The 13,113-nt window shown below is 35.7% G+C and overlaps 1 long non-coding RNA gene across 1 annotated transcript in view; it reads left to right on the top strand.

The window, feature by feature from the left end:
• The window catches only part of LOC120539838, a 41,956-nt gene extending 34,745 nt beyond the window's left edge, over window positions 1-7,211 (top strand). Inside the window, exons 2-3 of the long non-coding RNA XR_005635698.1 lie at window positions 519-559; window positions 7,096-7,211. This is a non-coding gene — a long non-coding RNA (uncharacterized LOC120539838). The remainder of the gene's footprint in view (window positions 1-518; window positions 560-7,095) is intronic.
• The last annotated feature ends 5,902 nt before the right edge of the window (window positions 7,212-13,113 follow it).

Below are 13,113 nucleotides of genomic sequence, written 5' to 3'. Positions count from 1 at the left end.
CTTTGAACTATTCATTATTCACTGGTAAACCTTCAAGATTAAAATACAACCAGCATTTAATGTTCCCTCAGTTTTGATTCTTAAAAACTGTGATGTGTTTGACTGATTAGTGTGTAATGTTTTTCTAGAGCCTGACTTCCCAGGATGGGATGGTGTTAAATTAACTAGCAATGCTACATCATAAACTCTGAATTTCTGGGTTTATTTCCTGGCCCAGAATCAGGAATGTCCAGGTTAGGTTCTTTACTTGTGCCTAATGATCAATGGATAGGCACTCTTTCATAGCTCTGTGATGGCAAAAAAGGGGTCAGAAAATATATAGATGTATGAGCAGGTGAGAAGCGTTATTTTTAGGGGAGCATTTAAAAGTACAGTGTCTGTTCATATACTTTCTTCTACCCATTAAAGCATTAATGTGTCTATTAATTTTAGCATTTTAAAGTTTTTTTTTATTAGACATGTAACATATTATGCAATAATGCATTCTTGATTAAATGTATTTATCTTTTAATTTTCAGATTGGACCATTCTTTAGGAAAACCAGGGATCTTTCTCCCAGGTGACTTCTCAAGCATGCCGAAATATTTAAAATTAACAGTTTAGCTTGCCTTTTAAAGCTTTCTCGCATTTAAATACTAATATTTGATTGTTGTGATTTCTGAGAATATGATGATGAGCTGACAAATAAAGTCTCTTTTTTGTTTCAGAAACAAATTCCAAGTTATATTCAGGTATTCTGCCACAGTCTTAAATTAATAGAAAGGCTCAGTCCTTCCAGGGCACACAGTATAGCTCTTGTTGTATAACAGGAGAATAAGACATATCACTTTCTGAGAACAAAATCTAAAATGAATAACTTGCACAGATTGACTTTTTCAGTTTTCCATTGACCTTCAACATGCAATGACAATGGGGGAATCAAGGTGAGAATCAAGTGAGAATTTACATTCAGCTGAAGTCTGAACTACAAATTAGTCCAATATTATTCTTCCTCCTTCAATGATATAAAAAGGTTTTTCTGCATTATTCCATATTTTTTTAGGGAGTGTCCTCTGATTGCCAACCAAAACCTTATATTATGTTACTCCAATCTACAACAAAGGATATGAATTGGATCCTGGTTATTATAAACCGAAAAGTTTCACTTCTGATTTATTGATGATTATAGTTTAAATAATATTGCATGGCATAGATGAGTACCTGTACAAAGAAAAGTATGCTAGATAATAGTCAACATGGGTTTAAAACAGCAGTAAAAAAAATTCAAAAATACCTTGACAATACTGAAAATTGGCAAACACTTGGAATATGCTGTTTAATGCAAAAGCGTGTCAAGTTTTGTCTTACAGGATGGAACTTCTGAGAACAATGTAAAGGTTCATATTGACACAATATTTTCATTGTTGAGAAAAGTTTAGAAAAGATTAAAATGACAAATAAAATGTTATATTGTAAGAACCTATCAGACATAATTCAAGAGACAAATATGGCCAGTATTTATAATATATTAGTGAATCAATATCAGGAGTACTGTATGCAGTACTTGTCATCACACTACAAAACAGACTATTCAAACTGTCCAGAGGACGGCAACCAAGTGTATCCCAGGACTACCGGACATGGCCTACTGTAACAATTTTAAGAAATGAATGCTCTTTAGTACTGAGCAAAGAATGCTGTGAGGGACGTCATCCACAGGATATTCTGCAAGACACACTTATGAAATTGAGACTTAACTGAGTAGGTTTTACCTGAATAAGCCTCATTTTACAATTGAAACTCGATCGGTTCCATGAATGCAAATTGTCTCTTGTGAACTCAACACAAGCATGGGTAATCATTATTATCCATGCATTTCTGATATTTAAGCGGCCCCCAAAAAAGATCTTCAAGAACATCTATCATGACCAAAAAACACAGAGGAGAATGAAACATCTATAGCACATGTCTTTCATTTTGAAGTCAAGTGAATGCATGTAGTATTATGAGATAGCTCAGGAAAGTTTAGAGTTTAATGAAATAATTATAAAATAGAAGACCATATACCAAAGAAAGTGGTGGTCATTCAGCAGCTAAATAAAACATAATCCCTGATCTATAATCACACTAAAAATTAAGAGAGAGAGAGAGAGGTTGTGTGGCAATCTACAGCAGAATGTTTTAATATCTCAATCCATTACAATTATGAATTTGTGAAATGCATAATTAAATGTTAATGGAATTATTCACATTTAAGTTTTATTTGAATTCCTCAGTTAGATTGTAACAATACTAGTTTGTGATTTCCAGATTTCAAATTTAAATGCACATAGCCACAAGTAAAAATTATGTTCAAGAACATACTTCAGAAAGACTAGAATCTACATTTATGTTCAAACATATACTGCACATTTAGCAGCAAAAGAAAAGCTGTAGCTTCTTTCACTGGTGAAGTGGGTTGAATGTCACTCATGGAAAGGAGTTTGCCATCATCAGAATAGCTGATTGCATAAGACAACTAACCATATAAAGTACATCAATGTCATTTAAAAAGACTTACTTGTGCATCAATACTATTTTCAATGGACAGTATAGCTTTTAATGTTTTACCATGCTCTAACAAACATATCAGATTACTGTAAGCAATTTAATAACCAAGAGATGAACAAGTGTGACTTGCTCTAATCCTCTTTGGTGGAACCAAAAGAGTCTGAAATAAGCCCAGCTTGTGAATTGCTAAGCTTGCTAAGTGCACCTTTGGAATACCTCCCAGATCTTCAGAACTTTCAAAGGCATCAACAAAGGGGATCCAGCAAAATTCTTTCACCTGAATAGTGAAACAAGTATTTGACAACACCATTGGAAATTAAGGGGAAGTATATATAAAACAGAAATCAAGAATTTCTTCATACAATGCAAATCTGGAACAAAATATCAGAGTCATGTAGAAGCAATGCAATGCAAAGCCTTGACAACCTTTAAAATTTATCTGGATGAGATATCCTGGGACAAGTTATCTATGGGTTTACCATATAAGCTTAATGCCTTCCCCTTCTTTGTCAAATGTCGTATGTTACCCTCAAATAAAAATGACCATGAATAGAGCAACAACAAAAAAGTCTAATAATTATTTCATGAACTGAATGAAGAAATGAATGTGATACCTATTGCTCCTATCTTTTGTGTAAGGAAAGTGTCTACTCCTTATACAGTTGCTTCAATTTGATTTCCAATGAGGTTTAGGTTTAGGAAACTTTTCTTTTCCTTCACATATTGTGATTTAAAATAGCTTGTGTTTTAGTCAATGTTTTACAATAATACCCAGTTATGTTTTTACTTAATCAATAGATAAACGGCTGATATACTCCAGGGTAATACCCACAATACAGAGATGAATATATAGTTCCTTTAATAATGGAAAATCATCTAGGTCTTTCTGCAGCAGATCATCGCTAAATAAATAACTGTCACTGCTTTGCTTGACCAGTAGTATAAGGTTCTTACCATTCTGACTTTTTTATTTGATATGCTTTGTTAATCCCCAAGGAAAAAATGTCTTTTTGCATAAACTTTGGAGATCAGAACACAGAGTCAGCCATTGTACAGTACCCCTCGAGCAATTTTTTAGGTTATGGGCCTTGCTGAAGGGCTCAATGGAGTAGGAACCCTTCTGGCCATGCAATATAGTTTTTAATTCCTCCAGAGATGCAGTGCATACAGTATGTCAGTCTAAAACTTCTACTTTGTATTCATCTGTTCATAAATACTTTTCAACAGCTCTTGATCACCATCTGAGTATGTTTATGGTAAATCCAAGGACAGCATTCATATACTTACTAGTAATTTCCAGTTTGCTGCCATAGTTTCCATTTGTGAGCAATGATGTTTTGATATGTCATGACATAAACACTGTCCTTATTCAAGACCATAGAGGCCAGAGCATTCCTAGATGCTGTTCTAATGTCCTTTATAACTTAATGATCTTTTATTAATTTTATTGCCTTTCTCTCAGACAAGTGTGGGACATTATGGTTTTGTTGAGCCTTACTACCTTAGAAGTGTTTTGTAAGCCTTTCAAGGTTGACAGCCATCGACAGGCTGTTTTCAGAGATTTCCATTGATTTGTTATATTTTTGCATGTTGTGCCTTAAAAAACTTGTGCTGAAAACCTTCCAATGATTGCTGGATTTATACTAGGCAGAGCTAGCTTGAGTCACACCTTACTTTTTACAGCTAACCAAATTATTGTTTTAGTGTAGTTTTGGGAAAGTAATTGTCTTTTAGATACCTAAACTCTGTATGTTTCATTACTTCAACACCAAAAAAATAATAAATTTCTGCTATTTTTCTTTCAGGATCTTAAGTAATTACTATACTACCATGACCCAAACTAAGATGTTATCACATTTACTGTGAAAAGTATTTAATAATGCAGAAATGAGGCTCACATGTTTTTTTACAGGGCAGTATAACGAGTCAAATAGTATGATTGCTTTATGAATTACAATTAAACAGCCAAGAATTTTAATACTCAATAAAAAATGTAGTTTTATAAAAAATTTGGCTTTGCATTGAGAATTAGATGATCTTTTGAGTATCTAAATTTCAAGCTGACAGAGCTTCTTTTAATTACTAATAAAGTTTGCATAAATAAGATTCAGAAAACAAACTCATAGGCTGGCATATTGCACGGAAAAATTACAAAAAGGAAGTAAGTTATGTTAAAAGTGACCTTTTTTCTGTGACATACTGTACAGTACTTTTAACACATGCTGACATTGCATAAACAACAGCATTAGTCTTTATTAGTAACTACATGTTGTAACAAGGTGCTATATAAACGTCTGACCCGACACAGATGCACATGGGAAACACGTATAAAATAAATAGACTTTTTTTGTTCTTCACCTGTGGGGTACATCTCCCCCGTAATCCCCACCTGCACAACACAGTCTCAAGTGTACAAGAACACCAATAAGCACCACTACTCCTCCTCTTAGTTTTGTCCTCCTCCTCCTCCTCCTCCTCCCGACTCTGGCCCCTGAGTGGTGGTTGCTGGCTCCTTTTATTAGACACCCAGAAGTGCTCCAGGTGCTTGATTGCTGACATCCGGCTGCACTTCTGGGTGTGACAAAACTAGTGCCCAGAAGGGCCTAGCAGCTCCTGCTGCAGCACCCCCTGGCGGCGCCTGCGGAACCCAACAGGGCTGCACCAAACTCCAACCCCATGAAGCCCTGTGGGAGTCCGAGGCACTGCTGCAACCCAGGGAGGCTGCTATCTAGCGTCCGGGGGAGATATTGGAGTTCCCATGCTTGCTCCCCTGGAACATATGCTGCAGGGCTGTCCCGGCCGGGCATGGGCCCCAGCCATCTGTCACAATGTATTTATTAAACAAGAAATAGGTTAGCTTACTACCATGCACTATAAAGGTTCTGTATTGCCTTAAAGATAATTTTAGAACATCAAGGTATTTCTAGTAAATTGAAGGGTTAAAATGGAAAGATGAATATCCTTCCTAAAACTCTTTTTCTATTTCAAAGCATCCCCACATACTGTACATTAATAAATAATTTTTTAAGAAATTAGATTAAATCATAACCCAATTTATTTGGAATTCAAAACATCAACACATCCAAAGGGCAACCCTGCAAAGACCTAAGGTAAAAGGTGGCATGGCTCTACTTAATTTTGAATTTTATTACTGGGCAGCAAATATACAAGCTATAAAAATCTGAACATTGATAAAAACAGATGAATACACACAGGCTTGGCCCACAATAGAAATACAATCCTGCGGTACTTCTTTATATTCCTTGCTTTGTACCCCAGTAAATACAAATTATCGTCAATATACAAGAAACCAAATTGTGCTCCATTCACTCAGAATATGGAACCAATGTAGGAAGTACTTCAAGACAGAGAAGCTTTTATCTGTGGCACCTCTGTACAATAGCCACCATTTTCCATCCTTTCAAACTTACATAGTTTTTAATGTTTGGAAAAAGTATGGATTAAATCACTTAGAGATTTTTGCTTACATAACTTCTTTGCATCCTACGAACAGTTGCACTCCAAATTTACCTTCCCATCAACACAATTTTTCCACTATTTCCAAATTACAAACTTTGCTAAACAAAATCTGCCTAATTTTCCTCACCTCCAACCTACTTCTATTCTGGAAGAAATATTGACAGACGGCATTTCTGTAATATATAACAAATTCTAAAGTCCCTTCTTTTCAAAGAACCCAGAGTACATTTGGAAAAGGGTCTCTTACTCAAAATTTCAGAAAATGAGTAGAAGAGAGCCATGCACAGAATTCACTCTAGCTCCATATGCGCAAAGCATAGTTATTCAACTTAAAATCTTTTATCAAGTACATCTATCTTGTTTAGAATTGTCCAAAATGTTTCCAGGGCAAGATCCAATCTGCTAAAATTGCAATCAAGCTCCAGCCTCATTGGGCCATATGTTTTGGCCATGGACCAAAGTCTTTAAATGCCTGTCAGACAGCATTGGTGTCACAATCACTCCCAATCCATTAACATCTGTGTTTCATGTACTCACAGATGAGCTTAAAGAGGAGAAGGACAAACAAACTGTAATTGCCTTTACTTCACTATTAGCACATAGACTTAACTGGAAGAATCCTAGCCCACCTGTTTTAAGTCAGTGGGTAACTGATGTTATATATTATTTGAAATTGGAAAAAAAATCTCACTTAGAGGATCTGTTCAAAACTTTTTTAAAACCTAGCAGGATCTAATTAATAATATTTCAGAATAAGTATTTATATTGAGGAAAAGGATTCTCTCCCCTCTTTTCTACTCTTATTACTCTTGCTGTTGATCTTCCTCTCTTTCTTGTTAGTGGGGGTTAACTGACTTCAGTTTTGCCAAGTTTGGAATGTTACTTGCTTTTAATAAATTCAATAAAATAAAAAAGGAAAAGTAAATAGATATACTGATAGCATAATGTAATTTAATAACTATATGCTATTATAAAGCTTACAATGTTTTTTTTTTGATTAGGTATAAATTATAAACAAATGTTTATTGCTGCATAATATCAATCATTTCTGAATGGTGATGAGAAAATGTTTTGTTTCTGTTTTAGAAAAGGGTCTAGACAAAGGGTACTATACAGTAGGGGCCAGAATGATCCGTCTGGAGGATAAGGTCAGTGAAAACTATTTCTCTGCCATTGTCACTGCCTGATCTGAATGGTGTTGACTCTACAATCATATCTTGTGTATAACTGCTGTGGGAAAGGCGGTTTTAAATGAAGATGGTGTACATTACTTCATGCCTGCAAAGTTTATGGTTGATTGAGGTTCTTTCAACCCCATGCCATAGAGCAGTGACTCTCAGACCAGTTTCACAATCAGCTCAAATCAATTTAATTTAATTATAAGGTCTTTCTCCTCTCTTTTTCTGCAATCAGAGCACAGTGGTGTAATTTTATACTTATAAAGCATTTTAAAATATCTGCAGTTTTGCTATAGCTTTAAACAGTTGCTTATCTATTCATGTTACATTTTCTCTGTAGTTTGCTTCCACAATTGTAATCAAGTAATCACAATTAACAATGAACAGAGCAGACAACACCTAGTGCTGAAACGCTGCAACTACAGCAGCATCAAACCCACTAACGTCCGTCCTCATTGCGCTCTATTAAAATATTGCCAAACTTAGTCTTGTAATTTCGACATTGAACTCAAAACAATGGGAAACTAACAATGAGAAATAACAGCTTACTTAATTTGGCTGTGAGTCACATTAAAAAGAGATGCTAGTTGGGGGAAAAATGGGGTTGTTAGCATTGTTTGGAAACCACTGTTTAGGGTAAATGTACTAATAAGCTATTACAAGTAAGGCAAATAGTCTATTTTATTCTTTCTTGATCCCAAAGTAGCACATTTGGTTATTGTCTTAAAATGGAAATCGTGGTTTTAGAATTTAATTTAATATAAAGGTGTTGTCCAGCTTAAAGAAAATGACTGAAATTTACTGAAAAGAATTCTTTTTCATATTCCCATTTCCAAAGCCCCTTTTATATTCCCTCCTCTAAGTTATCATACCATATAAATCCTGTTTACTTTAGCAAATATTTTCTTTTTAACCTTGGCTATTGAATAAATTACAATATGCAAGCTTTCATGGCATCTCTTGCCCCTTCTTCGCACAAGGTGTAATCTTTTTTAACCTTGATATTCTACATGGAAACTAAGAGTAAGAGGAACAGCACTATTAGTACCTGGAAATTTGGCTATTACTGTGTATAATGTCATAGGCTGTTATACATAACTTCTGCATCCTGTAATTATGCTTCCAGTCTAACCTTTCAAAATGTGGATAAGTTTTGGCGAGGCCTAATATAATTACTATTTTAAGATTAATAAAAAGAAAAGTAAGATGCAAGGATTCTATCCTTTTCTGAATATATCTGATATGCTTCAATGTCAAAGGGGGGCCATGCCATGGCTTGACAGCATTTGTTGCATGGCAGGGTCCAACCCTGAATGAGGACACACATACACATACTCAGTAACAAAGGGGTACTTTGTTTTTGCCATTCAACCAAATATGCATCTTTGGGAGGAGAGAGGAAAGATGAGTTGATGGGCCCCAGTTTGAGAGTCCTTGAAGCTGCTAGACAGAAATGGTACCCACTGAGCTTTCCCCAGATTAACACACATAAAGAGCACAAAGATAAAATGTGTTTCTCTGTGAGCATTGACTAGTATGATTTTTTTCTCTTTTCTCTAAAATACTTATCCTCAATTCAAGGAGATATACTTTTTCTTTTTTGCTTTGTTTGATATCAGTAAAGTTTGCCCTCACCTTTTGTAAATGAGTTTATTATTTATATATAAGTCAGGCATTTTCTTATAGGTAATCCCAGCCACATGTTTCCTAGGCCAGAACTAAGGTGAGGTTTAACTATCTAATTTGCGTCTTCAGTAAATCGCAGGTGGCTCTACAGTTATTTTCTATAGGCTAGCATACATAAAATAGAATATATTATTGCATCTGTGTCTTTTCAGACCATGGTTGTTCATACTCTCTTGATCCACTGGTGGTTAATTGAGATTCCAGAATTTATTTTATCTTCCAAATGGTGTGGAATGTGGTTACAATAATATAAGCCCCTTTGCACAATTTCTCATACTGTCAAACAAAGAGAGCATTAGAAAAGGCATAAGCCACTACGTAACCCTAATGCCATAAATTCCATGTGATTATATCAAAATACTGTAAAGGGTTCTAAGCTGACAAGATTTTGCCAGGGGCTAGGGTATCACAAAATTGACACATGGCCTACATGAGTTCCATAGGAAGCCTTCAGAAGACATTGAGCAACACTGGCAGTAGGAATGATTCTCCATGTGCAATGAGTCCTACAGTAGTGCTGTTTGTCGTAGAAGGACTTTAGGCATGAGCACTACTATTAGTGTATAGCGGTATGTATGAGAGGGATGGCTATCAGAAATGTATGTGGCTGGCAGGCTCACATGGTACAGTTGGAAGAAAGACTTGTCTTATGTCAAATGTGAGGCCAAAGAGGAGGAAATATTAGAGAGAGCACACAGTCACAAATGATAATACAAAAGACCAAGTAATCCCACAACTAGCCCTAGTGCTGTAAGTAAAACCAAAAGCTCAAAAGTACAGAGTGTCACACATGTGCGTTTAGGAGACAGCTAAAGGGCCTGGGGAACTCTACACCAGACTGGGGATGGCAGGGTGTGCTGACTGCCTCTCTCAGTTTCTTGCAGGCCATTCCCGGGAAATCTCATCAGATTCCGGCGCCTCTGATGACGTTACTTCCGGTTCCGGACTAGATGACATAATTTTCTTCCCAAGTCCTTAAAACCAGCATCTTACCTCCAAATGATCAGTTCTGTTTTGGACTCAGTCTTGTGAACATCTCTGTTCAATATCTAAAAACTTTTTGCAGCTGGGAAATAATATACGGGTGGCTACCCCAAACCTTTATGATGTCTGGAGACTCATTCTTATTACAAGAGACACTAGGATTATCTATAGGGAGTTCTGTTCTGGCTCCTCCAGAGCTTAGGTAATGCTACCTCTGACTTTAGCAGTGAGAAAACAGGAAAATTGATTAGCTGCTTTGTGAGCAAGTGGGTAAGCCACTCCAACAGAGAGAAGGGTGTTTATAACCTGTTTAATTAAGCCCAGAGAGACAGAAGGTTTGGTTGGCACCCCTTTTGAATATTTGCACTTTTTATTCTCCTTTTGTGTTTTCTTCTCTGTAGTTTTATTTTATTTTATTTTTTTGCATAATAAAGACAACATTCTGCACCTGCTTTTGCCTCTTCTGCATTCTTTTATAATGGTGTTATAAGGTACCTTCCAATCAAAACATATACAGTACATACTGTATCTGATTTGTCCTCCTCCTATTTCCAGCAGACAAACTTAGTTTACCCTGTGGCAGACTGGCTTCCCATCCAGGTTTGGTTTCTGTTTCACACCTTATGCTGGTTATACAGAATTTGATTTATCTTCACCCTAAAGTTAGATTAGGAAGGTCAAATAAATTAAATAATTGATGGATAGAGAAATCTTTACAACTCTTAGAAGGCACACCATCTATGCATGGAACATATAAATGTAAACTTTAGACCATGTGTAACAGGTGTCTGGTCACACTTTCAGGTAATCTAACTAGACACCATCCAAATATCTGACTACGCCACCCAGTTTTATTAAGAGACTGGGAACTCCTGAAATTTACCAATGATAGCACACAGGTTTCTTTAAATTGGGAGGTGAGTAAACACACAATGTAAGACACAACAGCAATTTCAGGAAGTAACAGTAACTTCTATTACACTAGACAATAATAAGTACATGAAAAAGATAAATGAACATAAACCAAATCTAACAGTATCATGAAGAAAATTTCTTATCTTAGAAAGGAAAGCCCACAGTCCACACTCTAAAAGTCCATTAAAAACATGAATTGGATGATACAACCTGTAGTGGTGCAAAGTCCTGTTTGTTCTCAGGGTTACCCCAACACTTAATTGTTCAACTGTCCACGGATGCACTCTGTTCACCGGACACTCGTTTCCAAGAGAATCGTGGAAATCCCTGTCGGCGTCTCTTCGTTGTTTCTTTTTTTTCACTCTGGGCTTCTTGTATTGCTGTGACCTAGGCACGTCTTATTTCTTGTCTGCCAGCTTGGCTCGGTCCTTCCATGCAGCTTCCCTCTCTCGCTGGGCCCACAACCGGCGTCTCCTTGTGGAGCTGTCTCTTCCTCCCTGGAAGTATTGCCGTCCTTGTGCCTCACGTCGTGCCAGCCACGTACCCTTGTCAGCCTGCGAGCCCCTTTGCTCTGTCCGGGTGTCTTGGCAGCGTTCTCAGTGGACCGTCCCCTCCTCTTGCCTTCTCCTGGCCAGAGCTTAAATTTCCTTCAGTCCCTGCAATTATCAGTTCTGGACAACCAGATTAAACAAGTGGCACAGCTAAATTTCCTGGGTAAATAATGAAAACACGAGTTAACAAAATGTATTGTTACCAACCATTAATGAGTACAGATCTGCTGTTTAGAAACCAATATTGTCAAAAATGTTAATTGCCAAGTCAGGTAAATACAGAAATCCTCCAAGGCAAGACTTCAAAGCAGCGATTCCTTTGCAAGACAGCTAATACTTACACAAACAATCCTGACACAATCAGTAACTGGATTATCCAGGCCCCTCCAAGGAAGCAGCAGTTCTGTTATCACACGTGGTATTGTTTGTAAATCTCAACCAGCCATAAACTTCAAAATAGCAACTCCTTTGCAAGACAGCAAATACTTACATCCTGCAGACAGCCATGACACAATGAGTAACTGGATTATCCAGGAAATTGAAAAACAAGGTCCCCTTCTGACACATGACTGTCGAAGAAATAAACTAAAGTACCGTTTGCTCTTGGAAAGGGTAACTAAAAAATCAGAATGTACATTTTTCAAGGAATACTTTTAAGCACATGGTTTAGTAACTTTTTAATCAGTAAAGAAATAATTCATTTAATTTATTTTATGCAGCCAATATTTGCGTGTTAGAGTCCATCCCTCTTAGTAATTATTATAGTTAAAGCATAAAGTTACAAGAACAGGAAATATGATTATGAAATTGATAATAATCAGAAAAGAAATGACATCACTTTTTATTTTAATTTGCACTACGATCATGCAGCTGAAGAGGCTAACAAAATCTAAGATTTTTTTTAATAATATAAATCAAATTTTTAGAAATAGGGTTAAATGATGAAAAATTAATATGTAATATCTGTCTCATCTAGAATAAGCATGTATTATGTTACTGGTTTTCTTTATTCATTTAAACAAAAGGTATTTTAAAAAGCTAGTTGAAAAGCAGTGATCTCTCACTTTTATTCTCCAGAGAGCTAAAAAAGACAAACATGCTTCCCTTTGTGCTTATGTTTAAAAGGTGTGTATTACTCAGGTGATAGGCATGAAATAAATAAATACAAAAGGTAATGTTATTATCATAATGGCCCTATTCAGAAAAAAACAGCCAGGAGATGTAATCTGATTTTTATTATTTCAGAGTTATTAATCCTGAATTCTTTTATGCTTGCTCTCTACTGGTTCAGCTAAAGGTTAAAAGGTATGTTTTAGTACAGCAAAGGTAGTATGATTGTTATTTCAAAAAATAGTATTTAAATGTTTACAGTTAAAAATAATATACATATTGATGCATAATGTCATGATCAGAAGGACATATACTTTATCGTTAATTAATGATTTTTCTCTTAAGCATCATCAGTTATTTAAAAATGTTATAAAATGAATATCTTTCTATTTCTAACAAATAAAATATAGGTTTTTACAAACTGTCATAGAAAACAAGTTTTATTTCTACACCCTGCAGTTTCCTGTTTACCAATATAGCTTATTAACTAGAAAGAGAAACAACCTTTATTTACAACTTCTTTGTATGCTATTTATATTTCAAACCCAATTAAATCAGTTATCAGTTCATTAGGCAGTCATATCCAGAATAACAAAGTAAATATATTATTTAATTATCAACTAACCTTTATTTATTATGCTTTATTTGTGTTTGAGATGAATTGACTGTACAACATAATT

Source organism: Polypterus senegalus, chromosome 11 (assembly GCF_016835505.1).
Source record: "Polypterus senegalus isolate Bchr_013 chromosome 11, ASM1683550v1, whole genome shotgun sequence".
In the NCBI taxonomy this organism is placed as follows: domain Eukaryota; kingdom Metazoa; phylum Chordata; class Cladistia; order Polypteriformes; family Polypteridae; genus Polypterus; species Polypterus senegalus.
Note: the sequence above shows the minus strand (reverse complement) of the source record. Positions and strands in the feature narration are given on the sequence as shown.